Genomic DNA, 15,275 nt, shown 5'->3' on the forward strand with positions numbered 1-15,275 from the left:
TAAATAATTATTTTCGCTTAAATATTTCCACAGGAAGGAAGAGGTTTTGAATGAAAACAGGAGAAATTAGCTTTTTACCATATATTGTAACAAAAAATACGTCATCAGTACTTAGTGAGTCAGAACAGTTCAGCGACTTAAAATTCTTCAACAGCAGAGCCAGAAGTGGTATTACATCGTTGAACAAAGTATTTTTAACATTAAAGAGAAATAACTTCCATGATTACAAAGAATGTCTTTGCATTGTATAGTTATTCTACGATACTAAAATACATATTTTATTAACATTTTTAACACAAGAAATTTCGTATTAACGACTTTTAGGTTTTATAATTATCTATCGTATTAGCCATGGTTTTTATCGACAGAAATAGACTCAGTTTTGTACTTTCTTTATACTTCACATTTACACGCCTAGTATAGGTTTAGTTTAATTTTTTTAGGTTTTTCCTGGAGACGTCACAGATGCTGCATCCATAAAACGACATGATCAACAGGTGCTCGCACCAGTTCCGTTGGAATCTGAGCAACGTGTTCTTATATACTAGCCTTCAAATCAGGTAGAGACCACACGTGTCCATGGTTAACGCGTTCTATTTATTCCCAGGACAAAAAGTCACATGGATTTAGATCACACGATCTTGCAGGCCAGGCATCTGGAAAATCTCTGGAGATTACACGTTCGTGGAAGGGTAGATAAACAGATCTTTCACTGGGCGAGCAACGTGAGGCGTTGCCCCAGCTCTCATGAAAACAGTGGTTTCCACACAGTTGCGCTCTCCCAAAGCGGTACTAACATGCTTTGCAAGGAGGTCTCCATAACGTGTAAACTTCACGGTACACCTGCCAGACCCTCTGGATGTATTCTCTTCAAAGAAGAACGGTCCGAGAATAAAAGTGCTTGTGAATCCACACCACAGAGTCACATACCGTGAGTGCAAACACGCTTCGTCCACAGCACGCGGTTTAACAGTGCCCCGAATGTGGCAGTTCTGTGTTCAGTGCAGGGTGTAGTGTAAAATGCGTCTCGTCCCATATAATAACGCCCGATTATGTCATTAACTTCGATCAGAGCCAGAAAGCCAAGAGTAAATTCAGAATGTTGCTGCGGATCATGAGAATTCAGTTGCTGCGCCGTTTGGATCTCGTACGGGTACCAGCGTAAAACAGACCGCAGAACTTTCTGTGCTGTTGTCATGGGATGGACAATTCTCGCGACACTGCACTAGCGCAGGCGCTATGCGGAGCAAGTGCTACACGGTCAGTTAAAGCAGGAGCAACATCGTCAATAACTTCCACCGTGATAGGACGCCTTCCTCTTATACGAGGATAATCCCAAAAGTAAGGTCTCCTATTTTTTTATAAGTACGTAGACCTGTTTATTTCTACAATGATTGACATCAGTTTACAGCTTGAACATTTAGCTATTTTTCGACATAATCACCATTTCTGTCGATGCTGTGGACGCTGTGGCAGTTTTTGTATGCCCATGTCATACCAGCTCACCGCCATGCTGTTCAAAAAGTTATGAACCTCTTCTTTCAGCTCGTCATCGGAGCTGAATCGCTGGGACCAAAATTAAATGCTGACAGGTACTGCGAGACTCTGTAAAATCTCAAACGGGCAATTCAGAAACGGAGAAGAGGAATGTTGAGCAAGATCGTACACATTCTCCTTGATAACGCTCGCCCACACATCGCTCGGCAAACCGTTGCTCTCCTGCAACAGTTTCAGTGGAACATAATCATCCACCCACCCTATAGTCCTGACTTGGCGCCCAGTGACTGTCACCTGTTCCCTTGGTTAAAAGAACATTTGACCGGAAAGCGATTCAGCTCCGACGACGAGGTGAAAGAAGAGGTTCATAACTTTCTGAACAGCATGGCGGCGAGCTGGTATGACATGGACATACAAAAACTGCCACAGCGTCCACAAAAGTGCATCGACAGAAATGGTGATTATGTCGAAAAATAGCTAAATGTTCAAGCTGTAAACTTATGTAAACCATTGTAGAAATAAACAGGTCTATGTACTTATGAAAAAATAGGAGACCTTACTTTTGGGATTACCGTCGTAGGTGCCACACCGAGTTCACGCATGTTTTCTAAGCTCTCTATCGTCTTCTTTAAACTATTTAATAGCGTCGGGCTTCTCCTCTTCTGCCGGCGATCCTCTCTCGATGCAGCACTATAACTGCTGCAGTTCACGTGAAACAGTTTCACAAACAGCGCACGGCCTCCCTTCTCGGCAACCATACTGTTCCCTCATGTTATGGCTTGTCAAATAGAAGCGTGGATGTCATACTGTCACACAAACTATACATCACCACTTTCGCACCTGGTGGCCATAACTGGAGCTAGTGTTTTATCTAGCGTAAATCGGATCCGCATTAACGCATTAGCATGTCTACCAAGTTTCTGTGCCATACGATAATTACAGCCCTCATTGTAGCTCCATTAGTAGCTACATTTTAACTAGAACACACGGCACTTCCATTAATAAGCGTTAGTGAGTGAAATATCTTTCGGAGCCGGCCGGGGTGCCCGTGCGGTTTTAGGCGCTACAATCTGGAACCGCGTGACCGCTACGTTCGCAGGTTCGAATCCTGCCTCGGGCATGGATGTGTGTGATGTCCTTAGGTTAGTTTAAGTAGTTCTAAGTTCTAGGGGACTGATGACCTTAGAAGTTAAGTCCCATAGTACTCAGAGACATCTGAACCGTTTTTATCTTTCGGTAACCAGTAAATACTGCGTCTACCCAACTATCTTATCTATGGCTTCCAGTACGTTACGTGAGAAAAGAGAGGTTTGATTTCACTTGATCCATGTTCTCGAAATCATTGCTGGTTGCAAAAGGAGGAGGTAATTTTGTTCCAGGTACTTCATTACGTTTGAGATCAGAGCATGTTCTAAGAGACTGCAACAAACAGATGTCAAGCATTTTCGCCATAAGCTTTGTGAACGACTTCTGCCATATATCTTGTAGGTGGGTGTGACCTGTTCGTTCTTGAAACTATTGGACACAGTGTTGTTAAGGGATCTGCTGTACATTACGGCTAAATGAGGGGCTATCTCAGCTGCAAGTTCTGATAGGTATTGCTTGGAGCTCTGGAGCTTTGTATTACTCTAGCAATTTCAGCTGGTTCTCGAGGCCACTGACTCCAGGATAGGAGAAGGTCTCTGAATTAAGGAAACATTATTAGACATTTGTTATTAAAATATGACGATTGATTGCAATTTGGTGTTGTAATGCAGATTGTTTAAAGGTCAGGTGTGGTTGGCTCACGACGTGCGCTCTTGCACACACAAAAAATATTAAGCATCAGAGTGAGAAGAGGAAGCCACATATACTTGCTTGGCTCCCTTTCCCGTTTAGAAAGTGCCCCGGACCATTGTGGAACAGCGAGGCTTTGTGCCAGTGCTGTGCGATCTGAGAAGTGAAGTTTGCTAAGAAATTCCCGGATGTCACTCGCACTGAAAATGTACCTAAGGGCCAGTTTAAAATTGAGTTTGAAGAATATTGCAAGGGGGGAATACAAGTAGTATGTTAACGTCGGCATCGACTGTTCTATCCACACAATGATACGTCGGACACAGTTGGCTCTGTAAAGAAAACTTGGCACATAGAAAGCAAATGATTAAGGTTGTCCAACTACCAAAGCAAACACAAATTTAGAGTAATTAACACTAGAATTACGAGCTTGGATTTAAAACACATATAACTCGTTAACACTTACGTCAATCACAATGACAGAGCCTGAGTGGTTTGTTATGCCCATAAAAGTTTATGAATCACGTAGAAATGTCCATTCATTAACCATTCTGTGTTTTTCACACATACTAGTCTCACATGCAACACAACAACAGTATTTATCAATAAATTTAAACAAATTACAAACCTTAGAATGACGCCTATGTAGTGGTGCGTCCGTAATATACAGAAGACAAAAGGAGAGTGATATCGTCCGGCAGTGGACGATTGGTTGCGCGCTGGTTTTTTTAATATTCGAATGTCTTCAGAGTCTGTCTTTAATATGGATGTTTTTATATGCGCGCTGAATTAGTCTATAATTTCTTTTGCGCGTCAGTAGCGCTGGATTCATTTCTCCTTGTAAATCGTAAAAATACATCACTACAATGCGTAGTTAAATATTATACATTGGCAAATAAATGGCTCTGGGCCTCTTCAGTTACTCAAATAAGTGTTTTATGTGACGAGATGTGGAGGTGGCAAAATACAACATCTCATCGCCTCCTGTGTGGAGAACGAGAACTCCTACTGGAGTCTCGTGGTCCACACGCAATTCCAGTGATGTTGTAGTTGCACACAATAGGTGCAGTCTTGCAAATTGTCAAAATCACGCTCTTAAATTAATTAACATAACATGTACATCATATTATCCATAATATTTATCAAATCAGTGCATAGAAATGTTTATGCCTTGAACTTAAAGTCCATTGTCTTCGCACTATTATGCTTCAATTCATTGTGGTCGGTGCCACGGACATTTATGTTCGCCTGTTAATGGACAGGTGGTGACCTTCATTCCTTGAAAAATTGTTGTACAACACATTGATCTAGCTTTCATATTCTCAAATTTAATACATTCAGTCCTGCTGAAAAGAGAGCAACTTATAATCTACCACGGAAATCAAAGTTAGACTCCTTATAAACCCATCATTGTCTGTACATTTGTACGTCGTTTTAGTTAGTTCAGGGGTTTTGTCACTTTTGTAGTTTTTTTATGTGAGAATTGCACGGCATTTGCTTGTTGTTGTTGTTGTTGTGGTCTTCAGTCCTGAGACTGGTTTGATGCAGCTCTCCATGCTACTCTATCCTGTGCAAGCTTTTCCATCTCCCAGTACCTACCGCAACCTTCTGAATCTGTTTAGTGTATTCATCTTTTGGTCTCTCTCTACGATTTTTACCTTCCACGCTGCCCTCCAATACTAAATTGATCATCCCTTGATGCCTCAGAACATGTCCTACCAACCGATCCCTTCTTCTACTCAAGTTGTGCCACAAACTTCTCTTCTCCCCAATCCTATTCAATACTTCCTCATTAGTTACGTGATCTACCCATCTAGTCTTCAGCATTCTTCTGTAGCACCACATTTCGAAAGCTTCTATTCTCTTCTTGTCCAAACTATTTATCGTCCATATTTCACTTCCATACATGGCTACACTCCATACAAATACTTTCAGAAATGACTTCCTGACAGTTAAATCTATACTCGATGTTAATAAATTTCTCTTCTTGAGAAACGCTTTCCTTGCCATTGCCAGTCTACATTTTATATCCTCTGTACTTCGACCATCATCAGTTATTTTGCTCCCCAAATAGCAAAACTCCTTTACTACTTTAAGTGTTTCATTTCCTAATCTAATTCCCTCAGCATCACTCGACTTAATTCGACTACATTCCATTATCCTCGTTTTGCTTTTGTTGATGTTCATCTTATATCCTCCTTTCAAGACACTATCCGTTCAATTCAACTGCTCTTCAATTCCTTTGCTGTCTCTGACAGAATTACAATGCCATCGGCGAACCTCAAAGTTTTTATTTCTTCTCCATGGATTTTAATACCTAATCCGAATTTTTTTTTTGTTTCATTTACTGCTTGCTCAGTATACAGATTGAATAACATCGGGGATAGGCTACAGCCCTGTCTGACTCCCTTCCCAACCACTGCTTCCCTTTCATGTCCCTCGACTCGTATAACTGCCATCTGGTTTCCGTACAAATTGTAAATAGCCTTTCGCTCCCTGTATTTTACCCCTGCCTCCTTCAGAATTTGAAAGAGAGTATTCCAGTCAACATTGCCAAAAGCTTTCTCTAAGTCTACAAATGCTAGAAACATAGGTTTGCCCTTCCTTAATCTAGAGGGTCAGTATTGCCTCACGTGTTCCAACATAAGCATTTGCTTATCGCTTAAATATACACTAATAAACTGTCATGTTGCACACGAACACAAAACACTTTGGCGTTCTTCGCTATGGGTTGTCGATGGTAATTTGTGGCCTTGTCCCACGGCATCTTGACATGGTTTGGTGGTCAAGACAAGCACGTTGCGAAGCTGGAGTCTCATCATGTTAAATGTTCGTCCATGTAGATAAATGTCCGTGACGTGTCTTCGTCTTGATGCATTTTTTTCATCTTGAAACAATAAAGAAAACCTGAGTTAAGTTCTGCTTAACACTAAGCTTATATCACTAATAGGGTAAGGGATAAGGATGTGAACATCAGATTTACAAAGCTAGCGTGAGTACCCGCTCACTTCATTTATACACTGTTCAGTAATATCTTATTTTCGCTCCGAAATGACCATACCACTGTTCGTGTTTAGTCTACACTCGGTACTTGACATAAGTCCTTAGTTTGGATGCATTTATTTTTATACATGTCTCTATACTCGGGGAAATGTCCATGTACACATTTTCAATTGCCGCTGGGCACGTGGCCGTTAAGTCAGTCAGCTAGCATTGTCAGAGGCGACCCATTCCACTGTTGCCTTAACTTGCCTAGCCATTCGCACGCAGTGCATGTTTGGTGGTTGTCGCTGGTACGCGCGGGTTAGCTAAGCTGCCTTCGAAATATTCTCTTTTCGCCGACAACTCGTTACTTGACTGCATCTTGAGTGTGTTCGACGCATCTGCAAAGCTCACTACAGGGCGAACTTCACTTTGTGATCCTTGGACCGTTGCTGTGGTTCGTCGTCTGCAAGCTGGAAGAGTCGCCTGCAGGTAAGTACATTTAAAAGTTTCAGCATGCACGCTGGAGTGAAAATTGTAGCACTGGTTATAATTTTCACTGCCTAACATGTCTTGTGATGTTTTGTGTTAATCGGTGACTATACACTTGAACTTAGTCACTTCCGATTCTCATGAGTGAAACACAAGTTTATAATTTTGTCACGCGTTGGTTCACACGAGCAGTGCACATGCCCTTTTTTCGTTTCAGTTTACGAAGAGAAATTGGTACTAGTCACAATGTTTGCTCAGTCACTTATATGTACAGTTTATTTACAAGTCAGTTCTTCTGGTGTCAGAGTAATTTTAATTTTGAATTGTCTCAAATTAATGGGGTTTTTACAGATTTATGTTATTTTCTTGTTTATGATTTCTAAACCATTTACTTTCATTGATCGTGCATTAGAGAGAATTGTGTGCCAACAGATAAACTGCCTACTCGCAACAGCGAGAACGTGACTGTCCAACTGGAACTGTCACGGCATTCGGACTTTCAATTTCATTTGTTCCAGTCGATAAAAATAATAGAGAAGAAAAATGATCACTCACGTCGTAAGTTGCCTTTTTTTTCTTCGCGGTGAAATTCTATCACAAAATACGCGATCGCAGAACTACAGATGCTCACTTTGAATGGGAATAGGATAGGTAGGAATACATGGACATATACATACAATATATACATACAGAGTGAGAAGAAAATGTTAAAGTCCCTTGAAATCCTCAAGACAAAAAAATTTCGGTGACGCTTCTGCCACATCAAAAGTATCAATGAAATCAAATTACTCCTAAATTTACCTCTAATACTATTCTCTATCTATTTACACTTTATTTAGAATGCCTATATCAGGTTAGCAGCCTCGTGGGTCGTGGTATTTACATTTGGCATCTAATAAGGTAGAACAGTACCGATTAAAATTCGTAGACGCATGATCACTCCTTTGTATTGATTGCACACGATAAATAGCAAAAGATTTTGGTATTCGTTCTTGTAACGCTTCAGTATTCTAGTAGCTTGATCATATCTTTAATTGTGGAATCTTTCTTCTGTGCGGCTGGTCCCGGCGGAGGTTCGAGTCCTCCCTCGGGCATGGGTGTGTGTGTTTGTCCTTAGGATAATTTAGGGTAAGTAGTGTGTAAGCTTAGGGACTGACGACCTTAGCAGTTAAGTCCCATAAATTTCACACACATTTGAACATTTTTTGAAGCTTTCTTTTTGAATAAGCGTGGTCGCATTATCCCGTCTTCCTGCGCTGTGTAGTATTCGCTTCGCGCGGAGATCCGTAAATATTTAAGCGGGCCGTGTCAAGGAACAAATGACAAATTCTGTGCATGTTTGCCACCGGGTTACGTCGTACGCTGCTTTGTTTTTCTTCTTACTCAGGGTGTATACGATCCGGGGAAAATCCGGGAATTTTTTCATCCGGGAGAAAACCGGGAATAACCCGGGAATTGCTTAGAATTCCGGGATTTTTTCATTGTTTTAGTTTTCAGTTAAATTTTTGCGATTTTGACTGGTACGAACCAATAACAAAGGATATTAATGTATCTTGCTACTGCAGAATAATACTGCAGCAACAAACATGGAGAGAAAAAAAACGAAGATAAAAATTAAGTTGCCAAGGAAATGCGCCGTATACAATAACAAAACAGTGCTCATACAAGCGTCTGCCAACAGCAAAGTGTGTCAAATTCTTTAGGAAGACTATACAATGCTTTATAACAACAAATTGCCTCCGATGACGTGACGTGACAACTGTTTAAATTGGATTCTTTGGAGCAGTTGTGGGCGGGCTCTTGTGCAGGCGCAGATGGGTCGCATATGAGTCGTAACTTCTCCCGCTTCTGGTTACAGAAGTGTGGCTGGGCGCCACTATTATACCTAATATTACCCAGGTTCGGAAATATAGTATATCCGGGGCTGATGCACGGAACAGTCTTGAGTTGTGGTGGGGAGGTGGGTCTTCTCCACGTGCCCCGTGTTTACGTTTAGTGATTTTGCTGTTTCCTCTTCGTTTATTGCCCTCGCGTTAAATGATAACAAAACGGATTTTTGTGGCCGGGAGCTATCAAATGAATTAAAATACGTTCGCATAATTACGGAAGGTAAAATATGTTATTAGTTTCAGATTTTATTTCCACCTTTCTGACAGTCAAGCGTTAATCGCCTTGCAGAACAATGAAGTTATTTCTGTCGGTTTGCTAAAGAGACTTGGCTTTTATTAATACTTTCTGCTGAGGCAGTCAATTTATTTGAAACGAAGTGTTTAATTTCACACTATTGGCTAGTTTCAACTGTGTGCTGCATTTCAAGAACACGTATGGCATTATGCCATAATAAAGAACCAAACATGAAGTAATACAGCACTGGTACTCCAAGTAAATTTACATCAGGATCTGGTCATACGAGTGTGCACTTTATGCCGAATTATGCATTTTAGTATGGTTCACGAAATTCCGATGGTCTTGAAGTATCCTCTGGTGTCTTGTTTCTTTTATGACATAATGTAAGATCTTTTAATGTTTTACACGTACGAACATATGGGCTTCCTGCGTCATCGTAGCTGCGCAGGCGCGGTGACGCCTGTTACCTGCTGAAACGAACCTATTTCTAACAGGTCGCCGGAAAATATTGCGAATGATGGTTTGAAAAGCGTAACATTCAAAGCAAATTTCCTTTAACGCAAGATGAACAATGTGCGAGAATGTACGACGAATTTCTTAAATCACAAAGCGTTTGACTCTCACTTAAATATCAACTCTTTCTGGACGACTATTTAGAAGAATTTCGAGCTCAGCAGATTAGACATTTACGTCGTTATTAAAAATTTTACTGGCACATTTGTGTGATGTAACTTGAAGTGTAACATGCGCAGAAAAGATCAACATTATATGTGGAAGCTTAGCTTCTCTTCCATCTTATTAATCTTAGAGACCAATATTATATGTGAATGCTATGTATAATAACTTAAACCATTAACTTTTTTTTATTTGTGTGTTCGTGCTACTTAAGAGTGATCTTGCTATTGGCTGACTACATCATGTGTTCTATGCTGTCATCAGCTGGCGAGATCACGTGACATGAGCTATGACTGGCTTACAAAAGCGCATCGCAATCTCGATTTCAATGCTTCAGAAAGTGACATGCGGTGTTTGGTGGACTTCAGATTTATACCTTCGTAATACAAAAACATGCAGTGTGCATGTTGCTGCACATCAAAGGTCTCCCAAAACGTGTCCCCCCCCCCCTCCCCCCCTGGTGTTTCATTTTCTAGTGCCGGAAAATGCTATATGTCTGTGTATAAAACTATAAGCATTCAAAGGTTCGATGAGTTTTACAGTGCTGAGGAAGAATATACTGTCAATTAACACGGAAAAAGTGTATTTTCACCCGGGAGAAAGTTCATTCTTAACCGGGAAAAATCGGGGAATTTTTTTTCCTTGTCCACATATACACCTTGTTACTGTTCAGTCCACGTGGTTCATTATCTCAATCGTGTTTCTGTAGTTACATGCGGATGTTACGAATAATTGTTCTCTCTCCATCATGTCACGCTGTCTGTTTCTCGGATAAAATTATCTTCGTCTTAAATCTAACAAAATTCATCATGTAGAATGTCGGAAATCGGTTCACCCGGCTATGTCCTTCCTTTGTATTCAGATAAAATCTCAATATAAATCGGCATCCATGTCCATCAGTCGCAGGTTCGAATCCTGGCTCAGGCACGGATGTGTGTCATGTCCTTGGGTTGGGTTTAAGTAGTTTCTAAGTCTAGGGGACTGATGACCTCAGATGTTATTTCCCGTAGTGCTTAGAGCCATTTGAACCATTTGTTACGTTGGTAACCGTTGCCGTATCTATTTCGTTTGTAGCCATTGCCATAGTTTTTCTGATAAATGGGGCTGTGTCTGTAATTATCATTACGTCTATTCCGCTGGTTTCCATTCCTATAGTTGCCACCATTCTTTCCGTCTCTTGGCTGCCAGTTCGCGTTTCCCTGTTGGCTACCCTGACTGTTCCCGCTCGCTCTTCCGTGGATGTCGGTGGCCGGTGCGCTTGGCGTTTGACATTCGTAATGGTTGTTGTTCTGCACACGCGCGTCTTCATGGATGAGGTCTAAACTGTCCAACACGGTGAAGAACATCTGCTGGTCGTCATGTGGAACGTTTACTAATTTCTCCCTTATCGATATAGGCAATTTAGAGTTGGGAATCATTATCACCAGAAACCAGATGGCAGTTATAAGAGTCGAGGGACATGAAAGGGAATCAGTGTTTGGGAAGGGCGTAAGACAGGGTTGTAGCCTCTCCCCGATGCTATTCAATCTGTATATTGAGCAAGCAATAAAGGAAACAAAATAAAAGTTCGGAGTAGGTATTAAAACCATGGAGAAGAAATAAAAATTTTGAGGTTCGCCGATGACATTGTAATTCTATCAGAGACAGCAAAGGACTTGGAAGAGCAGCTGAACGGAATGGATAGTGTCTTGAAAGGAGGATATAAGATGAACATCAACAAAAGCAAAACGAGGATAATGGAATGTAGTCGATGTAAGTCGGATGATGCTGAGGGAATTAGGTTAGGAAATGAGACACTTAAAGTAGTAAAGGAGTTTTGCTATTTGGGGATGGTCGAAGTAGAGAGGATATAAATTGTAGACTGGCAATGGCAAGGAAAGCGTTTCTGAAGAAGAGAAATTTGTTAACATTGAGTTGAAACATGGACGATAAATAGTTTAGACAAGAAGAGAATAGAAGCTTTCGAAATGTGGTGCTACAGAAGAATGCTGAAGATTAGATGGGTAGATCACATAACTAAAGAGGAGGTATTGAATAGGATTGGGGAGGAGTTTGACTAGAAGGGATCGGTTGGTAGGACATGTTCTGAGGCATGAAGGGATCACCAGTTTAGTACTGGAGGGTAAAAATCGTAGAGGGAGACCATGAGAAGAATACACTAAGCAGATTCAGAAGGATGTAGGTTGCCGTAGGTACTGGGAGATGAAGAAGCTTGCACAGGATAGAGTAGCATGGAGAGCTGCATCAAACCAGTCTCAGGACTGAATACCACAACAAGAACAACAATCGTTATCACATCTTTAGTGGTGATTGGTGTATCCCAATAGCGAATCTTAGACTCCCAAGTTTGATGTAGAAGGTTCTGCTGTATTCCTGTGCTCCAAAACTTACGCAAAAATTGGTGTTCGAATTCGGCACAGGTATGACGTCTATCGATCGTCTCTGTTCCCCGTAACGCATTTTCTTCTTTAATGAATCCGATAACAAACTGTATGCGTTGGCAGTCTGACCAAATTTCTGGGAATACGCCAGAAAATACTTTTAAAAATACGCCAGGGTGAGTGTTTCTTTTCTCTGGTATGAATGTTTGAAAGACTGTTTCAATACGCTCTCTTCTTTCAATACATTCACGAGCGATTTGCTCCGGTAGTAAAGGTTGGTAGTCTTGCTTCGGTATTGATCGTGCGGAAGCTTGTTGCTGGCGGTAGAAATATTCCGGCGAGTTATTTATTGTTGGTAATACACTTTGGTATTCGCCCTGCGCGTCATTTTTTTGGAGATCCTCTAAGCGGTGTTGCATTGTCTCAATTTGACCGTCAAGCTTGCGTTTCCTCTATGGTAAATCTCTCATGAAGACACGTCGAATCTGCCCTAACTCGCTACAGACTGTCTCCTGTAGTTCAGGGAGCAGCTGATTTTACGGCGTCTTTGAGGTCGTTCGTTACCTTGTCGGAAATTTCCCTGTCTTTGGTCTCCACCCAATCTTCGTATATCTTATTCAGTTCTGTGGTGTACGTATCTAACCCATGCTTTATTTTGCTTTCACTATTAAACTTAGGCATGTCATCTGCCAGTTCCGTCATTTTATTGCCTATTTTCTTGATATTGTCTTAAAGTTTGTTGACGTTTCCAAACACTTCTTCGTACTTTTTCAGCGTCTTCTCCTCAGACTGGCAAGCGGTTACTTGAAGCTGAAGTTGGTCGGCCATTGATTTCATGCCATTTTCCAACTTCACAATTTGGTCTGTTACCGTGGAAATTCGCTCACGTAAGTCGTTTTTAACCGCGTCTACTTCATGTTTGAGACCTTCGTTTAGTTCGTCCTTTACCGAATCTATCTTGCTTTCCACTGTACCAAATTTGGTTTTCATAGTACCCTTTACCGAGTCGATTTCTGCCGTTACTGTAACCATTTGTGATCCGAGTTTACCAATATCCGCTTTTAATTTGGCCTTCAAATTATTATTGGTTCAAATGGTTCAAATGGCTCTGACCACTATGGAACTTAACATCTTAGGTAATCAGTCCCCTAGAACTTAGAACTACTTAAACCTAACTAACCTAAGGACATCACACACATCCATGCCCGAGGCAGGATTCGAACCTGCGATCGTAGCAGTCCCGCGGTTCCGGACTGCAGCGCCTAGAACCGCACGGCCACCACGGCCGGCTCAAATTATTATTCATTGAGTCAAGTTTAGTTTGTACATCTGCCTTATTTCTGCTTTTAGGTCTGCCTTCAAGTCAGTTCTCAAATCTGTCTCCAAGTTACGTGCCATAGAGTCAAATTTAGCCTAGTTTGCATGTCCGATTTTAAATGGGAAAATAGCAAGTCTTGTTTTTCGTCCCGCACCTTCTCTTCGCGTTGCCTTTCCTTCTCATCACGTTCGCGTTTTGCTCTGTTTTTCCTCTTCCCGTTCGCGTTTATCTCTCTGCCACATTTCAATACACATGTCAAGTTTATCCAATCGACTCGTCTGCCACGTTTGTCCCAGTCTTAGCGCACTCTCATCGTCATCAATATTTGACACGCCTTGCCAGGACTCCGAGCGATTAGAAATTACACACGAGCGGAGCTGGTATGTACCCGCGTTTGTTTCTGAAAGTTCATCTGCGGAATTATCCACCCGCGTTTGTCCTCCGCCATGTTTGCAACCAAAGATTTCGCGATAGAACCACAGGTAATATTTTTAGATGCACTACTGTACTGCTCACACGGAGTCTCTATCTTCGAGTTACTAAAACAGTCAACTGTCACTGGCGGCAATGAAAATTGAGTATCACTGCCGGCCGCTGTGGCCGAGTAGTTCTAGGCGCTTCACTCCGTAACCGCGCTGGTGCTACGGTCACAGGTTCGAATCCTGCCTCGGGCATAGATGTGTGTGATGTCCTTAGGTTGGTTGGGTTAAAGTACTTCTAAGTCTAGGGAGCTGCTGACTTCAGACGTTAAGTCCCATAGTGCTTAGAGCCATTTCAGCCTTTGAGTAGCACAACACGAAAGAGGCAACATGGATTCCACTGAATATAAACAATGAAGTCAACGCTGCTGTCCGTCACCAACGCTGTATTAACACCATCTTGGATTTGAATGACAAGAATGACAACAAGAGAACACATACAGACAATTACAGTAAAACAATAAAAATTTTGCACTTCTTTAACGAAATTGACATTAAAAATTGCAAAGAAACGTTTCTGAGATAACTAATCTGAATGAATTTACGAAATGAAGCAGGGTTTGGCGGGAAAGCTGGATTTTAAATGAGCACTTGAATGTCAGAAAATGCTCTACGGAAGCGGGGGTTTCGCAAACACAAGGGATTCTGCTCACTTTGCGTTGTCTTGAATCAGCGACTTTGAACTGCAATTACAGCCTCCAATCGTATTTTACAGTTCTTTTGGTAGTCACCAGAATATTTTCCACGTCCGTATTTTCCAGAAAATTTCCGTCTCCGGTCCCACATGAAATTAAAAACAAGAGTATTAGCTATGATTTTGATTCGAGTCCCTGTTCGGGCGCCACATCTAATGTAAGAAAACATTATTAAATATTTTTTATTAAAATATGATGGTTGATTTCAGTTTGGTGTTTTAATGCAGATTGTTTAAAAGTCAGATGTGGTTGGCTCACGACATGCGCTCTTGCACACACAAAAATTATTAAGCATCAGATTGGGGAGAGGCAGCAACATATACTTGCGTGGCTCCCTTTCCCGTTTAGAAAGTGCCGCTTACCATTGTGCGAGCGATGTGCGATTTGAGAAGTGAAGTTTGCTTAGAAATTCCGGACGTCACTCGCACTGAAAATGTACCTAACGGCCAGTTTAAAACTGAGTTTGAAGAATATTACAAGGGGGGAATACAAGTAGTATGTTAACGTCTGCCTCCACCGTTCTGTCCCCACAATGACACATCGAACATGGTTGGATCTGTAAAGAAATCTTGGCACATAGAAAGAAAATGATTAGGTTATCCAATACCAAAGGAAACACAAATTTAGAGTAATTGACACTACAATTACGAGCTTAGATTTAACCAAATTACAGATCTTAGAATGACGCCTATGTAATGGTGCGTCCGTACTATACAGAAGATAAAAAGAGAGTGATATCGTCCGGCAGTGTACGATGGGTTGCGCGCTTGTTTTTTGTAATATTCAAATGTCTTCAGAGTCTGCATTCAATATCGATGTTTTTACATGCGCGCTGAATTAGTCTATAATTTCTTTT

Source organism: Schistocerca americana, chromosome 9, assembly GCF_021461395.2.
Source record: "Schistocerca americana isolate TAMUIC-IGC-003095 chromosome 9, iqSchAmer2.1, whole genome shotgun sequence".
NCBI lineage: Eukaryota > Metazoa > Arthropoda > Insecta > Orthoptera > Acrididae > Schistocerca > Schistocerca americana.